This window comes from Ovis canadensis, chromosome 4 (assembly GCF_042477335.2).
Source record: "Ovis canadensis isolate MfBH-ARS-UI-01 breed Bighorn chromosome 4, ARS-UI_OviCan_v2, whole genome shotgun sequence".
In the NCBI taxonomy this organism is placed as follows: domain Eukaryota; kingdom Metazoa; phylum Chordata; class Mammalia; order Artiodactyla; family Bovidae; genus Ovis; species Ovis canadensis.
Window position 1 is genome coordinate 110,515,156 of NC_091248.1, and position 25,282 is coordinate 110,540,437.

Genomic DNA, 25,282 nt, shown 5'->3' on the forward strand with positions numbered 1-25,282 from the left:
CTTGCTGGTGGTTGTTGTCCTCGACTCTTTGTGACCCCATGGACTGTAGCTCACCAGGCTCCTCTGTCCCTGGGATTTCCCAGGTATAAATACTGGAGTGGGTTGCCATGCCCTCCTCCAGGGGATCTTCCCAACTCAGGGATCAAGCCTGCATTTCCTTTTTTTTGTTGTTATTATATATTACTGCTGCTGCTGCTGCTAAGTCACTTCAGTCGTGTCCGACTCTGTGTGACCCCATAGACGGCAGCCCACCAGGCTCCCCCGGCCCTGGGATTCTCCAGGCAAGAACACTGGAGTGGGTTGCCATTTCCTTCTCCAATGCATGAAAGTGAAAGGGAAGTCACTCAGTCGTGTCCGACTCTTCACGACCCCATGGACTGCAGCCTTCCAGGCTCCTCTGTCCATGGGATTTTCCAGGCAAGAGTACTGGAATGGGGTGCCATTGCCTTCTCCGATTATATATTACTACAGTTTATTAAATAATGAAACAAGGTTTATGCCACATTTTCCAGCAATGTTTAAATAAAAGAGCTCCAAATATAAAGGCTTATGAAAACTTTTATAGTTTTTATGTAATAACGTATACTATTTCTAGTCCATGAATAAATACAGAAAACAGAAGCCATTCTTTATATCACAATCAGCCAATACTTAGCCATCAATGATTACACAAATCCACAAGCAAACAAAAAAATCCACTTTCTTCATTTGAGTTATAAAAGCTAAAAATCCCTTTGCTACATTTAACAATACCCAAGGGGGTGGGGGGAGGGAACTTAGAGTCACAGCCCTGAAGACAAAGGGACCAAGTCTCCCAGTCCTTCAAATTCTTTCTTGGTTAGAAGCTTCAACAACTGCATTACTCTTTCAGGAAACAGAAAAAAAAAATTAAAACAGGTTAAGACTCGTTCTATAAGGTATTTAATAAGTCTGCACTGAAGAGAAACAACATTTTTGTCTTAAAAATATGCTAACCTTTTACAAGGAGGTTTGGTTTTCTTTTCTTCCTGGTATGAACATGTACATATTTGAATAAACTTATATAATGAATATTGCATGACATTCAATCTTTTCATGGTCTTCAAAATGAGCTCGCTTCTACCGTTTTAGGAATTATATGTACACTTACAACATTTTCTACATTAAGGGGAAAAAAACAAAGAGTGGCTCATGAAAAGTCATCCTTTACACTCAAGGAACTCAAAAGTGAAAGTCTTTCTGTAGAAAGCCCTTACATCAATGGAATGTTCCGGTAAGAAGAGAAGTCTCCTCTCTAAAGATATGGTTCAGTATGAGGAACGAGGCCTGAAGGGGCTCAGCTCTCTAGTGTCACATCTGGAACTGCTCAGTGAGAACTAGACTCCATCTGAGTCTTGAAGCAATCAACACCTCTGACCTCCTCTGTTCCTGCCTTAGCTCTTTTTTTCAGAATGGAAATCCTGCTTCACAAAATCTTATTTTCAAAGTCAGCATTAATAAAGAAGGCAAGGTGAGGGAGACCGGGAGGAAAATTGCCCAATCCCCAAGAAAAATCTGTGTGCCTTCTATTTTGCTTCAAAGGAGGAAGCAGTCCAGGGGCTGGACAGACTGGGAACATGCGTATACCGCAAAGGTGAGTGTCCTGGAGCCCCAGTGAACAGGTATTTAATTTACTCTCATAGGGCTTCCCCGCTGGCTCAGTGGTCAAGAATCTGCCTGCCAAAGCAGGAGACACAAGAGACATGGGTTCAAATCCTGGGTCAGGGAAATCCCCTGGAGAAGGAAATGGCAGCCTACTCCAGTATTCTTGCCTGGGGAATCCCATAGACCGAGGAGCCTGGTGGGCTACAGTCCATAGGGCAGCTAAGAGTTGGACATGACTGAGTGACTGAGCACACTCTAAGGCTAGAGCCAAAGTTACCCAAGTGAATGTTAAATATATTTCCTTTCCTAGGGATGTCTTCTAGAAGTATAAAGGTCCTGGGACTCTCTCAGAGTCACTTTCTATTCTGCAAGAGTAAGATGAAGATGAGAAAGAAGAATGATATCCTGTCTTTGAAAGAAAAGAAAGAAGCTATTTTATACCTCTTATCAGACTCTAGGTATACAAAAATATTGCTTTTCAAATTTCAAGCAAGTATTTTCCATCCAAACTGATAAGGAAGTCCAAGACAGGAAATATTTTAACAAACGTGACCAGAACTAAAGTAAAACCCAGGAAATCTGGAAAAATCAACTCTTCGATTCATTTGCCACATTTCACTAAGGGAACCAGAACGTTAGCCTCTTTCTTTCACAAGAGTTTTATCACAGGACCTCGCTTGAGAGAAGTCCGTGATAAAATGACTCTTTATACACAGGATCTATTTATTCTGGAATTACGGCTGTACGACACCATGATGTAAAGACACTTATCCTACAAGTCTAGCAGTAGGAGCTACTGTTTTCCTCACCTGACACTCAGTATCAATAGATGTCATTATCCCCATTTTACAGATTGGGAGATAGAAACTTTGTTAGTATCACAGAGCAAATTATTGACTTGGCCAAAGAGTTTGTTCGGAATTTTCCTAAGCTCCTACAACTTGAACAAACTTTTTGGCTAACTCAGTACTACCAGTACCTAGGACAGAACTCAAATTGCTTAAACACACCCCCTACAACACAGACTGCTACCTTCCAAGCCAACCTCTCACATCATCATAAGTTTAGATAGTAATACTTTGTAACAAGTCCTCACAAAGGTCGAGTGGTCAAAGGCTTAAAAGTCACTTATTATAAAGTGAAAGAATCCTGCCAAAATAGGAAATTACAAAGCAGTGCAATGTTCCAGGTATCTCTATCCTGCCCTGTTTATACCTGGGATATACCAGGTATCCATTTGTGAATTTCTTCAGTGGACATGAGGCCAAAGCTCCCCCAAAAGCTCAGGAACAGTAACACCGTCTCAGGTTCTATTCCATGGTTCCAAAGAGCTTCTTTAGAACAGTCTGGGAGTCTTGGCTATGAACTGAGACGCACCAGGAGTTACTCTTCTCCTGAAGGAAACGGTCCACAGTTCCTGATCTCCAGGCAATTTTTCTTTAACAAGAAACATGCATTTCCTGTTATCTTTGATGTCGAAGGGCACTTGAATGGTAAGGGCTAGTGTCTGCATGTTACAGTTAAACATTTGGTGCAGAGCGTCCGATGCTAGGACACAGTGATCTGAGCTAACCCTGTCCTCACCTGTTGCTCACACCTCAATCTGTGGTGGGCCAAGCAGTGAGAAGCAGTGGGAAAGACAGGAAGCTTCACTATTTCAGAAGTGAGCATTTTCAGTAGATGTCTCATGCAGTCTTGACTTGTCACAAATCCAGTTTCTTCAACTGCTCATATGTCACAAAGAAAATAAGATTCCAAGGACCAACTCCCAACCAATTTAGCCAAAACCGTTTATATAGAGCAAAAACCTCTTCATTCTTCCATGTCTGTAACAAGCAGTCCAGGGTATCTTTGTAGCCAGGGCGTCTGTCATCGCAGAGGACTCTGATTCATTGTACATGTTCTCACCGCATTGACAGGGTTTGAGGCCAGGGCTCCCGCCAGCCCACAGGTGAAGCCTGAGAGGAAATGGGTATACACGGTGTCTCCCATCAGGCCTGAGAGAATCAGATGCTTCTTGGTGAGGTCGTAGACCGGCAGCTCCACGACGCCCACAATAGCAGCCCTTTGAGTGGTAAGGGATACGCCCTTCCACAGTCCTCTCTTTCCCTCTTGCTGGTAAATGTTAATGAAGTTGCCTGTCTTTCTTCCTTGCAGGGTGCTGCTTTAAGCTTGCATCCATATCTTCAAAACATCTGTTGGATTAGCAATGCTTAAGGATATGACTCCAGAGAACCCCACAGACCACATTTATCAGAAGGGTTTCATCTTCTGGATGCTCAACAAATAACCGCTTCAAGCTCTGATAGGTGCCTTATCTTGATGGTGCCATAGGAAGCCTGGTGTAACATCGCTGGGGCAATCCCCGAATACGGCGCTTTCAGGCCTTCCTCTCTGCCCATCCTCACTAATGCATGCAACATTCCTTCATACCTGATTTCTTTAAAGTTTGCATCGTTCTTCTGGCCTTGAATCTGGAGCTGTGTCTTGGTTAAATCAATTGGAAAGGTACTGCACTCTGCCATGATGGAGGCCAGGTCTCCATATACAAAGGGCTTCAGGCCAGGCCTTCATACACGATATGCTCACCACTGTCCCTTCTTTTCGTTCACAGAAGCATAGCCTCTAACAGGGTTTTCTGGGGTGGTGGCGGCCCTGTGTCTTCTCTAGTTCTGGGTCAGCAGCAGACTGAACCGGCAGCTTTGAGAAAACTAAAAAAGAGGCTGAACCCACATTTCTTGCATTTCCTGCATTGGCAGGCGAATTCTTTACCGCTGAAGCACCTGGGAAGCACATGGAGCTTATAACATGTTTATAGGGAAGTGCACACACCTTAGGTAGATAGCTCAGTGAAGTTTTTCGTGTTTCCACCTTTGTAACAACCACCAGGAGCAGGACACAGAGCATGAGCTGACCCCAGAAGCTTCTTTCCTCACGCCCCTTCTTAGTCCCTGCCATCAACATCCATACCAGAAGTAACCACTGTTCTGACTTTACCACCAGAGGTTAGTTTTGCCTGTTGAACTTTATACAAATCTTACCTGTCAGTATGTGTCCCTTGGAGTCTCGCTTCTTTTCATTGACTTTGTGTCTGAGAGCTTTACCCATGCATTAAGCACAACTGATTTGTTATCCTATTGGTACACATATGAGTTTCTCAAATTTTTGGCTATTAGGAATAAAACTGCTATGAAATTTCTTGTATGTGCCTTTTAATGATATACTATTTACTGATTTTTTTTTTCTAGAGTATATATGTCCCTAGGGTTAGGATTGCTGAGTCCAAGTCCATTGCATTTTAACAGATACTTCTGATTTCCCAAAGTGACTGTTCCATTTTACACTTCCTCTGGCAATGGAAAAGAGTGCTTGTTGCTCCACCTTCTCACAAACATTGTCAGTCTTATTTATTTCATCCATTTTGTTAGATGTATAGTGGTATCTTGTGTACTGTTAGTTTGCTTTCCTGTATGACTAACAGTATTGAGCACATTTTTGTCTGCATGATGACGATTTGAATATTTATCTGTGTGTGTGTGTGTGTGTGTGTGTGTGTGTGTATGAAGTGAATGTTCATATCTTTTGTCTGCTTTATTGCTTGTTTTCTTCTTATTTTTAGGAATTCTGGATACAAGTCCTTAGTTGAATACATGTTTTATGATTACCTTCTTTCAGTCTGTGATTTGTCTTCTTTCTTAACAATGTCTTTTAACGAACACAGGTTTTTATTTTCAATTATCTATTGTTTATTTTATGGTTTTTATTTTCAATTATCTATTGTTTATTTTATGATTAGTGCCTATTTTTCTCTGTGCAGAAAATATTTACCTACCATAAGTCACTACTCTCATTTTGGAGATTAAACAGTATTTAAAGAGGGAAAGTGACTCAAGGTTACACATCAAGTGATTGGACCAGGACAAGGACCCATGACTTCTTTAGTCCTCTGCTCCTTTCAGTGGGAATTCATATAAACTTCTCTTTACTAACAGAGTAGCTGTGGAAAAAGTGACCACCCTCCTTCAATCACTGTGACTTCCTACCCCCACAGTTAAGGGAATCAGATTTAAGAAGACGTTCTTCCAAATGTATTGAAAATACCCCTACTCTTTGACCCAACAGTTGCTTCTCTAGGAATCGAAAACACAAAGTTTCCTGCACACAGATGTTTGTTGCAATGTTTTCAGTAGCAAAAAACAAAACAAAGCAAAACTTAAATATCCAGCTACCATGGACTGGCTAATTAAGTTGTAGCACGTCTCTAACACTGAATAGTACAGCTACATAATACTCAAACTAAGGTACTTTTGAAAAGTATTTAATGGCCCACAAAAATGTGCACAGTACAATATATATATATTTCCATTTTAAAAGCTCAACTTAATTGAGTCACAATTTACATAGAAAAAAAGTGCACCTACTTTAAGTGTATGGTTTGATGAGTTTTCTCTTTTTGCAAAAAAATAAGGCTCATTGAAAAGGTAAAATTTAACAATTTTAAGTATACAATATGATGAGCTTAGAAAAACGTGTACATTGTGTAACTGCAACCACAATCAATATTTCCAGTACTCCCCCAATGTCCTCATGCTTCTTTTCCTTCCATTGCTTCCCCCCCCCCCCACCACCTCAGGTCCAGGTGGTCATTGATCTTTTTTCTGTTGTGATAGATTCGATTTCCTTTTTCTAGGATTTCATATAAATGGAACAATACAGTCTTATCTGTAGAGCTTCTTTCAGGCAGCATAATGGTTTTGAGATTCAAGTCTGCTGTTGCTGCTATTGGTAATTCTTTTACGTTGCTACAAAGTATTCTACTGAATAAGCATTCCAATTGTTTATCTCTTGTCCTGTTGATGAACTTTCCTGTTCTTGCCAGTTTGGGGTTAATATGAATGAAGCTGTTATGAACATTTGTGTGCAGGTTTTTGTGTGGCCGCTTTGTGTCATTTCTTCTGGGTAAATACCTAGGATTAGGCTTGTCAGGTACTACAGGAAGCACACGTTTAACTTTGTAAGAAACTGTCAAATCCTTTTCTAAACTGGCTGCACCATTTTGTGTTCCCACCAAGATTCTCATTGTTCCACATCCTTACTAGTATTTGGAATTTTCAGGGTTTAAAAAAACCATTTATTTTTTGTTTTTAATACTACCCATTCTAAAAGATATATAGTGGTAACTCATTATGATTTTTTAAAAAGCAGCTTTATTGGCCTGTAGTTTACATACCGTGAAGCTCACCTGTTTAGAATATATGCATGCATACATGCTAAGTCACTTCAGCCGTGTTCCACTCTTTGTGACCCTATGAACTGTAGCCTGCCAGGTTCCTTTGTCCATGGGATTCTCCAGGCAAGAATACTGGAGCAGATTTCTTTCTCCAGCTGATCTTCTTGACCTAGGGATGGAACTGGCATCTCTTACGTCTCTTGCATTGGCAGGTGTGTCCTTTACCAGTAGCGCCATCTGGAAAGCTAGCGTTTCTCCCCATACTTCTCATGCTATATAATACTAGGTAGAAAAAACATTATTCAAATATATATGTATATATATACTTCCACATATGTATGAAAAAAGACTAGAAGGAAATACATAAAAAACAAGCCTTAGTTGTCTCTTGGTGGTTGCATTTATAAACACCATTATTTTCTCTTCTGTACCTTTTAGAATTTCGAGATTCCTCATGGTGAGCACATATTAGTTTTGTAATTTAAAAAGAATCATGATTTGTATGAAAAATGTAACAATTTTTTTCAGGCTACATTGATGAAGAGGGTGCAGTACCATACCAGCTTCTAACACTCTGTGTTTTCAGTCTGATTTCCTTTGGGAAGAGAATGTGTAAAATCTTTTTCTTCTGGGTTTCCACAGTGAGTTGGCGGTATGAACTCGCTGTGTGCAATATTTACGTGCATTGCCTGGGGGAGTCCTGTAAACTACTCTATGAGTGGGTTTCTCTATTGACAGACTGTTGAATGCTTAGGAAATGTGCTCTGGAAGGTGAATCCATAAGGGAGCTGACTCAAGGGGTACACATGTCTTGTGATAGATTGCAAGAAGTGAAGAGAAGTTGCTATATACTTGGGAATCATTTCCTAGTTTGTAAAGTATGGTGTGGCCACTTATGTGTGAGAGCTCATGAATGCATATTTGTGTGAGTGTGTGGCACACATTTACACGATATGGTACTCTGGGTGTGAAGGGCTAAGTGCATCGGCTCTCTAGTTCTAGTTTTTAAAATTTGATTGATTAATTAAATTAAGCTGTGCCAGAGTATGTGTGTGTGTATATGTATATACACACACACACTTCATATATGTATGAAAAAAGACTAGGAGGAAATATGTAAGGTGTTTGTTATTTTGCATGTGAGATCCTTACTTGTCAGCATGTGGCAGTTTTTGCTATAACATGTGGGATCTAGTTCCCCGACCAGGGATTGAACCTGGACTCCTGCACTGGGAGCCCAGAGTCTTAGCCACTGGACCACCGGGGAAGTCCCTCTAGTTCTAGTTTAGCAGCCTCTGTGCAGTTTGCTGGAGAAGTCAAATTCCCATTTCCATAATTTCATTTCCCTCTTAGTTCGCTTAGATAACTCTGAAAGTGAAAGTGTTAGTCACTCAGTCACGTCTGACCCTTTGTGACCCTGTGGACTGTAGCCTGCCAGGCTCCTCTGTCCATGAAATTCTCCAGGCAAGACTACTGGAGTGGGTAGCCATTCCCTTCTCTAGGGGATCTTCCTGACCCAGGGATTGAACCCAGGTCTCTTGCATTGCAGGCAGATAGATTCTTTTATCATCTGAGCCACCAGGGAAGCCAACTCTAACCCCATCTCAATACAGGCCTGCAGAAATGCATTGAATAGCACCTGTGCTTTGAAAAAAAAAATGTGCCTTGCTCTGCACACAGTTTGCCATCTCAAAGGTCAATTTCTGGGGTGAGATTGAACTGATTATATTAATTATTTTCCAGAAGAAGAAACAGACTGGGAAGGACTTGGCTGAGGCAGACTTTGATGGCTCAGAAACAAAGTCCACTCAGGCTGACCCAGTGGAGGGTGGGAGGGCGCCCTGCAGAGATGGAATAAACAGGTAAGGGTGAAAGGAGGCCAGGCTTCCTGCTTCTGTCTCTGCTGGGCCTCACGACCTCTCGTCCTTGCCCATCTGCACGCAAGTCTTTCTGGCCTCTCTCCTGCAGGCCGGCTCCTTCTGCTCACGCCTGGCTCCCATCCTCTGGTAATTGCAGTCTGAGGGCGGCTTTGTTCGGTTTGTCCTCTGGCTCTGGCCTTGCTTCTGCTTGACCATTCAATTTAACTTTGTTTTGTATCCTAAATTAGGGGTCCCCAACCCCTGGGACCTAATGCCTGGTGATCTGAGGTGGAGCTGATGTAACAGTATTAGAAAAAAAGTGCACAACAAGTGTGATGCAGCTGAATCATCCTGAAACCACCCCCTTCACTGTCCATGGAAGTGTTTTCTCCCATGGAACAGGTTCCTGGTACCAAAAAGGTTGGGGACCGCTTTCCTAGTTGATTCATTCCCTGGAGAGGAATATGATTGGCCCATCTTTGGTTAGATTTCCCAGCAGATGTGGTGTGAAGGGAGGTCAAATATACAGACATGGCCACTGGGGCCTACCTACCCCTTGAGCACAAGCTTAGTGGGGGCAGTTGACTACTGTAAAGATAGACAGAATCTGATTAAAGAGTTTTTGTTTTTTCTTACTTTGGACAATCACCGTAGCAGAGACATGTAAATGAAGATAATATTAGGTAAGGTGGTCCGTGGTAAGCCCCCTCCACTGTGGCCCTCAAATGACCTCCATCTGCTGGATTCATGTCCTTCTGAATCCCCTCCCTTAGAGCATGGGAGTGCTTAGCCCTTTACTTCTTCTATTTGCTTTTTAAAAAAGTTTTATTTATTTATTTGACAGCATCAAGGTTTAGTTGTGGCATGCAAGATCTTTTTTTAAGTTGTGGCATATGAATTCTTAGTTGTGGCATGTGGGATCTAGTTTCTTGATCAGGGATTGAACCTGGGCCCCCTGCATTGGGAGTGTGGAGTCTTAGCCACTGGGCCACCAAGTTGCTTCTAGTGAACAGATTGCAACACAGCTAATGGGGTGTCACTTCTGAGTTAAGTCACCAAAGGCTGTGGTTTCCAGCTCCTGAATTTTCTTTAAGGCTGTCATTTGCTCACTCTGACGGAAACAATGCTGTGTTGTAAGCAGCTCTCTGGTGGGGCCCCTGGGGCCAGAAACTAGGGGAGGCTTCTGGCCAATAGCCAACCAGGAACTCAGTCCAACAGTCTCAAGGAAAGAGTCTAGCCAACAACCACATGAGTCAACTTGGGAAGCAGGGCGCACTCCCTGGCTGAGCCCTGAGTTGCTGCAACCCTGGTGATACCCCGACTGTAGCCTGTGGACACCTTGAGGCAGAAACTCCCAGCAAAGCCATGCCTGGATTATTGACCCACACAAACTGTGAGATACTGTTTAAAGCTGCTAAGTTGGGGGGTAATTTGGAAACAGTAGGTAACAGATAGGTAGATGGTCTCCTAAATAATGCTGTTTTTGAAGCACAGAACCCAGACTCACTTCAAAACAAATTGTAAGAGGTGATGTGACTCAAGGAGCCCTTCTGGAGAACTTGTTTAGGCCAAACTTCCTCCAGCATGGTGGGCAAGTTCAAGTTAGGCAGTGGCATGTCTCCCATGGGGCCAGCTAGACAGAAATTAGGTTCTAACAGTGACAGCCTAACTGTATAAAATGCAAACGTTGTGGAGAACAATAGGTTACAGCCAAATGTTTCAGCCTGTGCTATTATATATAGGGTATGTAGAGGGCTGCATTCGGAGAATCTGGCGGCCTTTTCAACTCCAAATGGTGATAAATCTGAGCCTGTGCCTGTGGACACCAAGCCCCTATGGTTGGTTCCCCATGTGATGGTGTGGGCCAGAGGAATATCCTAAGATTATCTCGGTCTTCTGGAATGTCCCTGGGATGAGATATCAGACATGGGAGACTGTTACATCTCAGTCTCTCTGCTGGCGTGGTGAGGCTCAGAGGCTGGAGACAATTCAGGTGGTCCAGCTACTTCCTGAAGCCATTTCACAGGGAGGGCCTCTCAGCAGGTCTCCACGAACCAGGACTCCTCAAAATCGTGTATTTCCCAATAGATCTGTTGTTCAGTTGCTCAGTCATGTCTGACTCTTTGTGACCCCATGGACTACAGCACACCAGGCTTCCCTGTCCTTTACTATCTCTCAGAGCTTGCTCAAACTCATATCCATTGAGCCAGTGATGGCATCCAACCATCTCACCCTCTGTCATCCCCTTCTCCTCCCACCTTCAATCTTCCCCAGCATTAGGGTCTTTTCAAATGAGTCAGCTCTTTGCATCAGGTGGCCAAAGTATTGGAGCTTCAGCATCAGTCCTTCCAATGAATATTCAGGACTGATTTCCTTTAGGGTGGACTGGTTGGATCGCCTTGCGGTCCAAGGAACTCTCAAGAGTCTTCTCTAGCACTACAGTTCAAAAGCATCAATTTTGGGGCACTCAGCCTTCTTTATGGTTCAACTCTAACATCTGTATATGACAACTGGAAAAATCATAGCTTTGACTCGACGGACCTTTGTTGGCAAAGTGGTATCTCTCCTTTTTAATATGCTGTCTAGGTTTGTCATAGCTTTTCTTCCAAGGAGCAAGTATCTTTTAATTTCATGGCTGCCCAACAGATGCCACAGAATTATTTGGAAGTTCTCCTGGAGAGGAAGTCCACAGTCAGAGAACATGTCCTGAGGGGATAGCTTCTTGCTGTAGCAGCCCCCAGGGTGGAATTTTCCCTCAGCATCCTTGAGTTCCAAGAACATGCTTGCTGGGCTCTTCATCCTTCCCTTCCTCAAACTTTGGCCTCAGCTTCTATGAAGCCCACGTACCCAGTGCCTTCCTCTTAGACACCCTCATCTGCCCCATACCAGATGTTCCCTTCTTCTCCACCTGTGTCCATCTATAGGTCTACAGGTTGACAATGTAGATTTGAAATATTTAAGTACAGTTTTATTGACACCAACATCCTGTCCCCACAGAAAGAATTGTGAAGAAATGATGTAACACAGGAAGGGCTTTTCCTTTCTGGTTTTAAAAGCAGAATTCCTTAAGCTGCTATAGGTAAACTTTAACTCGGGAGGCGGGTCTTTGTGAAAGGACAGATGAGAACGCTCCCTTTCTCTGCCTCGCGTGCTTCCCCCAGAAGCCAGCAGCAGCGTGGGTCAGGCAGTGATGGGTGCTGAGCTGACGGCTGGGCAGGGTCCAGCCCCGCTGGCAGCCATGACTCTGTGCAGAGGAGGAGGTGTTATCAGTCTCATTACAGGAAAAACGTATTAATGGAGAAGTGTGCTTTTGGAGGGATGGTGGGTTAGGGAAGAAAAACTCAGCAAAGGGACAGTTATTGTGTCTGATTTTCAAGGTTACCTGTTGAGATACGGCTGCAGCTCTCTTGTGGCTTGAAAAAGCAATTCCTTTCCGATGGCTTTATAATAAAGAAGAAAGACCCTTTTGTGAACGATAACTTGTATTTATCTCACGTCTTTCTCTAGAGAAACTGCAAGTGCTTCAGAGATTTTTATCTTTGTAAAAAGCTGATGAGGAAGTGTGAAGACCTTCTGGTGAACTCAGCCCCTCGGTCCCTAATCCGATCCTGTTGCCCGTTGTCCTCTGACTTCCTTCCCGTGATGATGAAGGCCATGAGTCCGTCTGCGATCACCCGTGTCGTGGGCACTGTAGACCAGGGGGCAGGGCAGCCCACCTCTTCCCAGGACTGTGCAGTGTCTCTTGCTCACCGGTGCCCTGTCCACAATCCCCCTCCCACAGCCTTAAATTAAAAGGACTTTATTCAAAGGAGTCGAGAATATTTTACAGAATTCAAGACCCATAAGAATGGTTGAATTTCACAAAGTTCTAGAACTGGGTCCTAGAAAGACAGCATCGTCTCTCTCTCTTTGGGGTCACACAGTACCCCTGGGCTCCCTGCCTCTATGCTCTCATTCTCACTTGCTTCTCTTCAGGGGCCCCTTTCTCTGCTTGCGTCTCTGGCTCCATGCCCCCAGGTGGCAACCTTGACACCTGAGTTACCAGGTTCAGGGCACAGAGTTCCTCTAGTCTGGCTATCTTAGACAAGGAAACCCATGGGCTCCCTGTACTGCCTAGACTGGTATCCACCCGGTCCAGTTATTTCTGCTGGTAGAAAGAGCTCCCTCCTCAAGGGTATAGAAGGATTTGGCCCTGGTAGTTGCACTTAGGTTGTTCCCTTTGCGTACAATGACCTTAACCTTGACTCCCCAGGGGATCCTCAACCTACACATATCTCTCTGAGAGGCCACCCCCAAGCCACCTTCGTCACCTCTTCAACCCCTACCTGCTCTGCACAACCTGTGGATCCCTCTTCTCCTCCACTCTCTTGTTTGCCTGTTTGTGCCCTTGACTCTGTGACCTTCTAGCATGTGAATGCCTTGAGGGCAAGCCTTTTGGTCTTTCTCCTTTGTGTATCTTGAAAGCTAGAAAAGTGCCCTTCAAATGCCTGGGAGTGAATGAATGTATAAAAAGCCATAGATCTTAAACAAAAGCTTTGCAATTTTTGTCTTTATGCTTATGCTTTGTTAGTAGCAAAACAAATGATCCTCTTTTTAAACAAGCATCTATTATGTTGAATAAAGAGAATTGGGAATAAATTTCGTTTACCACTAGGCCCTATCACGTTGGGTTTAAAGGAAGAACCCTGAGGCAGCAGCCACAGGGTGCAGGATCCTGTGTGTGGTTCAGGAACCATGATCCTTTTCTTGCCATCTGTGCTCCAGCTACTGCAGGGTGGAGAACTGGTATTTATGTTAGGTACAATCTTAGGAAATCAACCCTGAATGTTCATTGGAAGGACTGTTGCTAAAGCTGAAGCTCCAATACTTTGGCCACCTGATGCTAAGAACCGACTCATTTGGAAAAGACTCTGATGTTGGGAAAGGTTGAAGGCAAAAGGAGAAGGGGGTGGCAGGGGATGAGACGGTTAGAGAGCATCACTGACTCAGTGGACATGAATTTAAGCAAACCCTGGGAGATGGTGGAGGACAGAGGAGCCTGGTGTGCTGCAGTCCACAAGGTCGCAAAGAGCTGGACAGGGCTTAGCGACTGAACACCACCACCACTACAGTCTTTCGCTTTATTTCATCATGTATCTATAGATTCATGATTATATTACGTGTGGCACTGTTGATTTGTGATCATGTGTCTCACACATTTTGTGAGCATCATTTGCCTTAAAGTTTCCAGCAATAACTAAACAGGGCAATGCCACTGTACGACAATAGGTGGGTGGCTGGGGGGAGGGGGAGGAGGTAGTGCGGCAAAACTGAATCACCTGAAGAGTTTTCCAAATATCCTATCTGCCTCCTTCACCTGACACCCATGCTGATCTTGTTCCCCAGGTGATGCTTGCCCCAGGTGACACCTGCCTCTCTTTGCTCAATGTTTCTGGCTCACTCTCCCAGACTCTGGTGGAAATGATGTGAAAGATGGAAAGGATGAGGAACAGGGTGGGTGAGCTCACTCCCTCTCCTGTTTCTTCCCCCAGCACTTTCCCCCCTGGTCCCATGCTGCGAGAACCTCTTCTTAGGTCTCCAAGTCACCCATCCTCTTCCTTAGCAACCAGCCAGTATCTTTGCTTGTGTGTGGCAGCTGTGGAGCCCACATCAAGGTGTTTGGACATAAACATTTTCTAATCCACTATTAAGTCCTTCAGTCTGTGCTCTCATAACATTAACTATAATGAACTCTTCACATACTGATGTCAGTTTAATATTGCCTGCTTCCCCCGGCAGGGCCTAGTCATTTAGCGTTAATTAACGATGACTTATTGCAAATGATGTTACTGACTTAGGGACGCTCCTGGGTGACACACACATCTTTCAGATGAAGCCATAACGTTATTACTTAGCGTTCTCATAGCACTTCACGCGGTAAGGATGTTTGGTAATTGAATTGGCTGCTTTGTCACTATTCCTCATGCTGATCCTGTCATGCGGGTTCGTGGAGGTGTCTCTCATTACAGGTAAACTTGACATGCTGAGTTTTAAACTTGCCACGTTGCTGACATGGAGGAATGACATTTTACTGATCGTAGAGTCTGGGGCTCATCAGGAGTTCAGTGGCGACAGTAACTGTGAAGCACAAAACTGGAGAGTGGCTCCATTAGGCACTTAAAAAGCTTCTGAGCTGCGCTGGGTCTTCGTTGCAGCATGGGGAATCTTCACTGTGTTGTACGAGGTCTTTTGTCGTGGCTCGGGGGCTCTCTAGTTGTGGCGAGTGGGTTTAGTGGCTCCGCAGCACACAGGATCTTAGTTCCCCCACCAGGGATCAAACCTGTGTCCCCTGCATTGCAAGGCAGGTTGTTAACCACTGGACCACCAGGGAAGTCCCTCCATCAGGCATTTTTAATACCCAGAAAGAACCAACAGGGAAGTTGGTCTAGGGCACATGCAGTCAGATGTTTAGACATGAGAGGAGGCTAGGGAAGATGGCAGACCATGGTCAAGGGGAGTCTGAGATACAGACAAGGCCCCAGAGGGAAAATAAGCCACTCAGGTGGACCATACTGCTCATAGATATGATCAAAGTCATAAGTTTCTGTTGTCAGAATTGTACAAGGTGGGGTTTCCAGTGGGATACATCTTAGTTACTATACAACCAAAATCACTTGAATCACTGGACGTTTACTTTATAAAGTAAATGTTAAAAATCAATGCTGTTGGACCACACCTATGCTGTAGAGTAAGGGAAGGAAATCCTCCTGTTACTTTCTCCATTTTCAGGATTAAGGAAATTCAAGAATTAGAAGATGACCAATGAGTCAAGCCTCATGGAATGAAGTGGGAGAGACTGGAGAGAAACCTTTGGCTATGTGATTCAGGATCTTTTTTCATCTCCTTTCTACTCCCTGTTGCCTGCCTACCAATGTTGCCCTTTTGTTCTGGACACATTATATTGTCTGAAATATTAAACACATCCATTTGAAACAATATTTTGATTTCTAATAAATGATAAGGAAAAGGGAAATGAGATTCCCCTCTGGCCTGAAAAAGGGAAATCTTTGCTCTTCATGGAAGAAAGATAAGCCCAGCCGATTTATGGAGACAGTCTCAAAATTTAATTATTTCTCCAGAAACTTTATATATATATATATTCCAACTAGTCTTTTTTAGAAGAAGCACTATTACCATCTTTCCTTTATCCCCATTCTGTGGCAAACTCCAGGACTTTAATTAATCCCCGCTCTTGATTTTATTGGTTCATTTCTGTCTTGTCCTTGTCTTGCTTGTCAACCCCATTTAAAAAAAGAAGAAGAAGAAAAAAAAAGAAATTGGCTCCCTTAACAAACAACTAAGAATTCATGTCAAGCTCAAGTATTAGTAGAACTCATATCAGAAACTTTATATATTATTCCTGGACTCTTGTATCAAAACCTTTAGATGAAGCCCAAGTAAACCAATGACCCATTCAGATCAGATTAGCAATTTGCACCTTCATGGAGAGCTTAGCAGAGCAGCTTTATTCTGATATTAAAAAAAAAATCCACTTGTATTTGTCAGGAAAATGAAACCTTATTTGTGTCTGGGACTGTGTCCCTGGGCTGGTAATGATGATAAATAAACTCAGATCTGATGGGCTGGTGGTGCTCAAAACATCACGTTCACCTGGAGGTGAGAGGATGTGTCCTTGGGGGTGGCCTCCACCTCCCTGCCCCATTCTCTTGCAGAAACTTCTAGGTTGAGAAGAAGCAGAGCTCCTGGGGAGGAGAGGCAGTGAGGTAAGTGGGCAGCAGAGGCAACCCTAGAGTCTACATGAAATTCACATTCTGACCGTCCACTTTCTATACGTATTGGCTTGGGCAAGTCAGCTGTACCTCGTTGACCCTTGATTTTCTCACCAGGAAAATGGACATAATGGTATCAACCCTGTAAGGCTGATGTAAAGATTCGATTAAATGAGATGATACACTTAAGGCACTTGCCATGTGGTGAGCACTTGCTTGAGGGTCTCTTTTATCTTGACATGTAGAGTTAAAATGCGGTGAGAGAAACAGGCAGAGGTATAAGTAGAAGTCAGGGCACCAGCTATTTATGAACTGGACATGGAAAAAGTTTCACCTGCTCACATCTTGTTTGATACCCTTTGAAGCATATACATGAAACCTCCATGCCATCCCCATCCACTAGGTTCATGGGCAGGGTACTGGGGCTCTTCTCCAGGCAGACCACTGAGTGGGGCCTGGGGTGTGGGCAGTGGAAGAGGCTAGGTAAGTTTTCCCCACTCACCAGCTGGTTAGTGGTAAAGCTGGGATTTGTATCCAGGTTGTCTGACTCCAGAACCACCATTCTCAACCTTGTCTGCAATTAAGGTCACCTTCAGAGCTTCTAAGGGCTTCACTGGTGGCTCAAACGGTAAAGAATCCACCTACCAATGTGGGACATGCAGGTTTGATCCCTAGGTCAGGGAGATCCCCTGGAGGAGGACATGGCAACCCACTCTAATATTCTTGCCTGGGAAATCCCACAGACCGAGGAGCCTGATGGGCTACAGTCCACGTGCTCACAAAGAGTCAGACACTACTGAGCGACTAAACATCAACAAAAAAAGAGCTTCTCAGTGTTCAAATGCCCCGGCTAGGCTTGAGCCTAATGAATCCAGAGCTTCTGATACCCAGGCAGCAGTAGCTTTTAAAGGTTTCTAGATGATGACTGTGTGCAGCCAGGCTGAGAAAATCTGCTCTAGATTAGGGCAGTGGTTTTCAGAGTGTGGTCCCTGAGTCATCAGCATCCCTGGGAAAACTGGAAAAAACACAGGGCTGAGTTCCACCCCAGACCACCTGAATCAGAAACTGTGGGGCTGAGGTCCAGCAATCTGCATTTTAACAGGCTCTGCGGTGATTCTGACTCATACTATTGGAACCGTGGCTTCAGAGCTGCTGTTCTCCTTCAATGTGCTTGCATAGATTCAGACTCGGTGGGATTGGAGTGGGGCCAGGGCTTTGAATTGATGATGCCTATGCTGCTTGTGCACTGACCACGTTGTCGGAGCTGGGGAGCTCTGTGTTACTCAACACGCTGCCTCCAGAGCCCCCAGACTCCCTGTGTCAGAGTCACCTGGGATGTTTGTTAACAGGCAAACACCTTGGCCCTGCTCCAGACCTCCTGAATTCTGATCTCTGAGGATGGAACCTGGCAGTGCATATTTACACAGACACCAGGTAATTTTTTTAAAGTCCTGGTATGTTTGGGACCATAAAAAAGGCAGAGCCCTGAATAATTGATTCTTTTGAATTGTGGCACTGGAGAATTCTTTTTTTTTTTTTTTTTTTTTTTGCTTTCCTCCATTCACCTTTATTTTTTTTATTTTTTTTTATTTTTTTTATTTTTATTTTTTTCTTTTTTTTAAAATTTTAAAATCTTTAATTCTTACATGCATTCCCAAACATGAACCCCCCTCCCACCTCCCTCCCCAAAACATCTCTCTGGGTCATCCCCATGCACCAGCCCCAAGCATGCTGCATCCTGCGTCAGACATAGACTGGCGATTCAATTCACATGATAGTATACATGTTAGAATGTCATTCTCCCAAATCATCCCACCCTCTCCCTCTCCCTCTGAGTCCAAAAGTCCATTATACACATCTGTGTCTCTTTCCCTGTCCTGCATACAGGGTCGTCATTGCCATCTTCCTAAATTCCATATATATGTGTTAGTATACTGTATTGGTGTTTTTCTTTCTGGCTTACTTCACTCTGTATAATCGGCTCCAGTTTCATCCATCTCATCAGAACTGATTCAAATGAATTCTTTTTAACAGCTGAGTAATACTCCATTGTGTATATGTACCACAGCTTTCTTATCCATTCATCTGCTGATGGACATCTAGGTTGTTTCCATGTCCTGGCTATTATAAACAGTGCCGCGATGAACATTGGGGTACATGTGTCTCTTTCAATTCTGGTTTCCTCGGTGTGTATGCCCAGAAGTGGGATTGCTGGGTCATAAGGTAGTTCTATTTGCAATTTTTTAAGGAATCTCCACACTGTTCTCCATAGTGGCTGTACTAGTTTGCATTCCCACCAACAGTGTAGGAGGGTTCCCTTTTCTCCACACCCTCTCCAGCATTTATTGCTTGCAGATTTTTGGATCGCAGCCATTCTGACTGGTGTGAAGTGGTACCTCATTGTGGTTTTGATTTGCATTTCTCTAATAATGAGTGATGTTGAGCATCTTTTCATGTGTTTGTTAGCCATCCTTATGTCTTCTTTGGAGAAATTTCTGTTTAGTTCTTTGGCCCATTTTTTGATTGGGTCGTTTATTTTTTTGGAATTGAGCTGCATAAGTTGCTTGTATATTTTTGAGATTAGTTGTTTGTCAGTTGCTTCATTTGCTATTATTTTCTCCCATTCAGAAGGCTGTCTTTTCACCTTGCTTATATTTTCCTTGGTTGTGCAGAAGCTTTTAATTTTAATTAGATCCCATTTGTTTATTTTTGCTTTTATTTCCAGAATTCTGGGAGGTGGATCATAGAGGATCCTGCTGTGATTTATGTCTGAGAGTGTTTTGCCTATGTTCTCCTCTAGGAGTTTTATAGTTTCTGATCTTATATTTAGATCTTTAATCCATTTTGAGTTTATTTTTGTGTGCGGTGTTAGGAAGTGATCTAGTTTCATTCTTTTACAAGTGTTTGACCAGTTGTCCCAGCACCACTTGTTAAAGAGATTGTCTTTACTCCATTGTATATTCTTGCCTCCTTTGTCAAAGATAAGGTGTCCATAGGTGTGTGGATTTATCTCTGGGCTTTCTATTTTGTTCCATTGATCTATATGTCTGTCTTTGTGCCAGTACCATACTGTCTTGATGACTGTGGCTTTGTAGTAGAGCCTGAAGTCAGGCAGGTTTATTCCTCCAGTTCCATTCTTCTTTCTCAAGACTGCTTTGGCTATTCGAGGTTTTTTGTATTTCCATACAAATCTTGAAATTATTTGTTCTAGTTCTGTGAAAAATGTGGCTGATAGCTTGATAGGGATTGCATTGAATTTGTAAATTGCTTTGGGTAGTATACTCATTTTCACTATATTGATTCTTCCAATCCATGAACATGGTATATTTCTCCATCTATTAGTGTCCTCTTTGATTTCTTTCATCAGTGTTTTATAATTTTCTATATATAGGTCTTTAGTTTCTTTAGGTAGATATATTCCTAAGTATTTTATTCTTTTCGTTGCAATGGTGAATGGAATTGTTTCCTTAATTTCTTTTTCTACTTTCTCATTATTCGTGTATAGGAATGCAAGGGATTTCTGTGTGTTGATTTTATATCCTGCAACTTTACTATATTCATTGATTAGCTCTAGTAATTTTCTGGTGGAGTCTTTAGGGTTTTCCATGTAGAGGATCATGTCATCTGCAAACAGTGAGAGTTTTACTTCTTCTTTTCCAATTTGGATTCCTTTTATTTCTTTTTCTGCTCTGATTGCTGTGGCCAAAACTTCCAGAACTATGTTGAATAGTAGCGGTGAAAGTGGACACCCTTGTCTTGTTCCTGACTTTAGGGGAAATGCTTTCAATTTTTCACCATTGAGGATAATGTTTGCTGTGGGTTTGTCATAGATAGCTTTTATTATGTTGAGGTATGTTCCTTCTATTCCTGCTTTCTGGAGAGTTTTTATCATAAATGGATGTTGAATTTTGTCAAAGGCCTTCTCTGCATCTATTGAGATAATCATATGGTTTTTATTTTTCAATTTGTTAATGTGGTGAATTACATTGATTGATTTGCGGATATTGAAGAATCCTTGCATCCCTGGGATAAAGCCCACTTGGTCATGGTGTATGATCTTTTTAATGTGTTGTTGGATTCTGATTGCTAGAATTTTGTTGAGGATTTTTGCATCTATGTTCATCAGTGATGTTGGCCTGTAGTTTTCTTTTTTTGTGACATCTTTGTCAGGTTTTGGTATTAGGGTGATGGTGGCCTCATAGAATGAGTTTGGAAGTTTACCTTCCTCTGCAATTTTCTGGAAGAGTTTGAGGAGGATAGGTGTTAGCTCTTCTCGAAATTTTTGGTAGAATTCAGCTGTGAAGCCGTCTGGACCTGGGCTTTTGTTTGCTGGAAGATTTCTGATTACAGTTTCAATTTCCGTGCTTGTGATGGGTCTGTTAAGATTTTCTATTTCTTCCTGGTTCGGTTTTGGAAAATTGTACTTTTCTAAGAATTTGTCCATTTCTTCCACGTTGTCCATTTTATTGGCATACAACTGCTGATAGTAGTCTCTTATGATCCTTTGTATTTCTGTGTTGTCTGTTGTGATCTCTCCATTTTCATTTCTAATTTTATTGATTTGATTTTTCTCTCTTTGCTTCTTGATGAGTCTGGCTAATGGTTTGTCAATTTTATTTATCCTTTCAAAGAACCAGCTTTTGGCTTTGTTGATTTTTGCTATGGTCTCTTTTGTTTCTTTTGCATTTATTTCTGCCCTAATTTTTAAGATTTCTTTCCTTCTACTAACTCTGGGGTTCTCCAACTCTTCCTTTTCTAGTTGCTTTAGTTGTAGAGTTAGGTTATTTATTTGACTTTTTTCTTGTTTCTTGAGGTATGCCTGTATTGCTATGAACTTTCCTCTTAGCACTGCTTTTATAGTGTCCCACAGGTTTTGGGTTGTTGTGTTTTCATTTTCATTAGTTTCTATGCATATTTTGATTTCTTTTTTGATTTCTTCTGTGATTTGTTGGTTATTCAGAAGTGTGTTGTTCAACCTCCATATGTTGGAATTTTTAATAGTTTTTCTCCTGTAATTGAGATCTAATCTTAATGCATTGTGGTCAGAAAAGATGCTTGGAATGATTTCGATTTTTTGGAATTTATCAAGTTTAGATTTATGGCCCAGGATGTGATCTATCCTGGAGAAGGTTCCATGAGCACTTGAAAAAAAGGTGAAATTCATTGTTTTGGGGTGAAATGTCCTATAGATATCAATTAGGTCTAACTGATCTAATGTATCATTTAAAGTTTGTGTTTCTTTGTTAATTTTCTGTTTAGTTGATCTGTCCATAGGTGTGAGTGGGGTATTAAAGTCTCCCACTATTATTGTGTTATTGTTGATTTCCCCTTTCATACTTGTTAGCATTTGTCTTACATATTGTGGTGCTCCTATATTGGGTGCATATATATTTATAATTGTTATATCTTCTTCTTGGATTGTTCCTTTGATCATTATGTAGTGGCCTTCTTTGTCTCTTTTCACAGCCTTTGTTTTAAAGTCTATTTTATCGGATATGACTATTGCCACTCCTGCTTTCTTTTGGTCTCTATTCGCGTGGTATATCTTTTTCCAGCCCTTCACTTTCAGTCTGTATGTGTCCCTTGTTTTGAGGTGGGTCTCTTGTAAGCAGCATATAGAGGGGTCTTGTTTTTGTATCCATTCAGCCAGTCTTTGTCTTTTGGTTGGGGCGTTCAACCCATTTACGTTTAAGGTAATTATTGATAAGTATGATCCTGTTACCATTTACTTTATTGTTTTGGGTTCGGGTTTATACACCCTTTTCGTGTTTCCTGTCTAGAAGATATCCTTTAGAATTTGTTGGAGAGCTGGTTTGGTGGTGCTGAATTCTCTCAGCTTTTGCTTGTCTGTAAAGCTTTTCATTTCTCCTTCGTATTTGAATGAGATCCTTGCTGGGTACAGTAATCTGGGCTGTAGGTTATTGTCTTTCATTACTTTAAGTATGTCTTGCCATTCCCTCCTGGCCTGAAGAGTTTCTATTGACAGATCAGCTGTTATCCTTATGGGAATCCCCTTGTGTGTTATTTGTTGTTTTTCCCTTGCTGCTTTTAATATTTGTTCTTTGTGTTTGATCTTTGTTAATTTGATTAATATGTGTCTTGGGGTGTTTCGCCTTGGGTTTATCCTATTTGGAACTCTCTGTGTTTCTTGGACTTGGGTGATTATTTCCTTCCCCATTTTAGGGAAGTTTTCAACTATTATCTCCTCAAGGATTTTCTCATGATCTTTCTTTCTGTCTTCTTCTTCTGGGACTCCTATAATTCGAATGTTGGAGCGTTTCATATTGTCCTGGAGGTCTCTGAGATTGTCCTCATTTCTTTTAATTCGTTTTTCTTGTTTCCTCTCTGATTCATTTATTTCTACCATTCTATCTTCTATTTCACTAATCCTATCTTCTGCCTCCGTTATTCTACTATTTGTTGCCTCCAGAGTGTTTCTGATCTCGTTTATTGCGTTATTCATTATATTTTGACTCTTTTTTATTTCTTCTAGGTCCTTGTTAAACCTTTCTTGCATTTTCTCAATCCTTGTCTCTAGGCTATTTATCTGTGTTTCCATTTTGATTTCAAGATTTTGGATCATTTTCACTATCAATATTCGGAATTCCTTCTCCGGTAGATTCCCTACTTCTTCCTCTTTTGTTTGGTTTGGTGGGCAACTCTCCTGTTCCTTTACCTGCTGAGTATTCCTCTGTCTCTTCATCTTGGTTATATTGCTGCGTTTGGGGTGGCCTTTTTATATTCTGATAATTTGTGGAGTTCTCTTTATTATGGAGCTTCCTCACTTTGGGTGGGGTTCTATCACTGGCTTGTCAAGGTTTCCTGGTTAGGGAGGCTTGTGTTGGAGTTTTGGTGGGTGGAGCTGGGTTTCTTCTCTCTGGAGTGCAGTGGAGTGACCCGTAATGGGTTATGAGACATCAAAGGTTTTGGGATAATTTTGAGCTGCCTGTATATTGAGGCTCAGGGGAGTGTTCCTGTGTTGCTGGAGAATTTGTGTGGTATGGCTTGTTTTGGAACTTGTTGGCCCTTGGGTGGAGCTTGGTTTCGGTGTAGGTATGAAGGTATTTGATGAGCTCCTATTGCTTAATGTTCCCTGAATTCAAGAGTTCTCTAGTGTTTTCAGGCTTTGGGTTTAAGCTTCCTGCTTCTGGTTTTCAGTTTCATTTTTACAGTAGCCTCTAGACTTCTCCATCTATACAGCACCGATGATAAAACATCTAGGTTAAAGATGAAAAGTTTCTCCACATTGAGGGACACTCAGAGAGGTTCACTGAGTTACAAGAAGAGAAGATGGAGGGGGTAGTTAGAGGTAACTGGAATGAGATGTGGTGAGATCAAGAGAGGAGAGAGCAAGCTAGCCAGTAGTCACTTCCTTACGTGCACTCTATAGTCTGGACCGCTCAGAGGTATTTACAGAGTTATACGGGGAAGAGGAGAGGGAGGAAGTAGACAGAGGTGATCAGGAGGATAAGAGAGAGGAATGAGTAGGAGAGAGACAAATCCTGCCAGTAACCAGTTCCTTAGGTGTTCTCCACCGTCTGGAACACACAGAGATTCACAGAGTTGGATAGAGAAGAGATGGGGGAGAAAAGAGACAGAGGCCACCTGGTGCAGAAAAAGGAAAGTCCAGAGGAGGAGGGAGTGGTCAAGCCAGTAATCTCACTCTCAGGTAAACTGGGGTAGTGAAGTTTGGGTTTTTAAATGTACAAAATTGACAACAAAAACCCTAAGAGCAAAGATTAAAAATCTAGAGTAGAGGTTGGATTTTCAAAAATATAATATTAAAGAAAAGCAGGAGGAAAAAGGAAGAAAGAAAAAAAAAGAATTATTAAAAAACAAACAAAACAAAACAAAACACCAACAACCATCCAAAGAGTATATATGGTGTTTGCCTTAAAAAAAAAAGTCTTTTTTTTAAAAAAATAGTAATACTAGGTTATAGAAATAAAAATTAGAGGAGAAATAGAAGACTTAACAATTAAAAAAAAGCTCGGAAAAAAAGAAAAAAAGCAAAAAGCAAAAAAAAAAAGAATGATTTTAAAAATATTAAAAAATTAAAAATATATCTGGCTCTTCTCTGATGTTATGGGCCGTGTGGGCTCACTTCCAAGGTGGTTCCCTCTGTTTAACTTCTTCTGTTTGCTGGTTTTTTAGGTTCACTAGTTCAGTCGCGCTGTGGGGAGGGGGGATGCTGCAAACAAATAGCACTGTCGTGTGCACACAGTATCTCTGCCCCGCTTGACCTGTCCTTTCTCGCGGCGCACAAACCGCTCTGGCTCTACGATGCTCAGCCGGGAACCGTCTGGGGCCGGCCCTAGGCTGCGTGCACTTCCCCGGTCCAAGCCGCTCAGGTTCGGCGCTCAGGCAGCCCTCAGAGGCACAGATTCGGCTGGGACTGTGCTTTGTGCCCTTCCCAGGTCCGAGTAGCTCAGGAGTTTGGCGAGCGCGATCGCCGCAGCTTGTCACCTTTTCCGCCGCTGCTGCTCAGCTTCTGGGTGGACCGCTGGCGCACCTCGTGAGGCAGACTGTGACTGTCCAGCACCCCCAGAAGTCTTAGCAAAGGAGCCTGCTTCCAGTTAGGTAAGTAAAGTCTCTCCGGGTCTGCAATTGCCCCTTTCCAGTCCTTACGGCTCTGGCTGCCTGTCCCCGGCGGGGGATGGTCTGCAGCTGGCTTTTTCCGTTCCGTCCTTTGTTCTGTGCTCGGTCCTGGCGGTGTCTTATGTTCGAGCTTTTCGCGTGGTGGCTATCCCACAGTCTGGTTTGCTAGCCCAAGTTAGATCGTTCTGGTTGCGCGTGGGGCG

The 25,282-nt window shown here is 42.6% G+C and overlaps 1 pseudogene; it reads right to left on the reverse strand.

Annotated features, from left to right (window-relative positions):
* Positions 1–3,326: 3,326 nt before the first annotated feature.
* Positions 3,327–4,175, reverse strand: LOC138439740 (kidney mitochondrial carrier protein 1-like; annotated as a pseudogene).
* Positions 4,176–25,282: the final 21,107 nt, after the last annotated feature.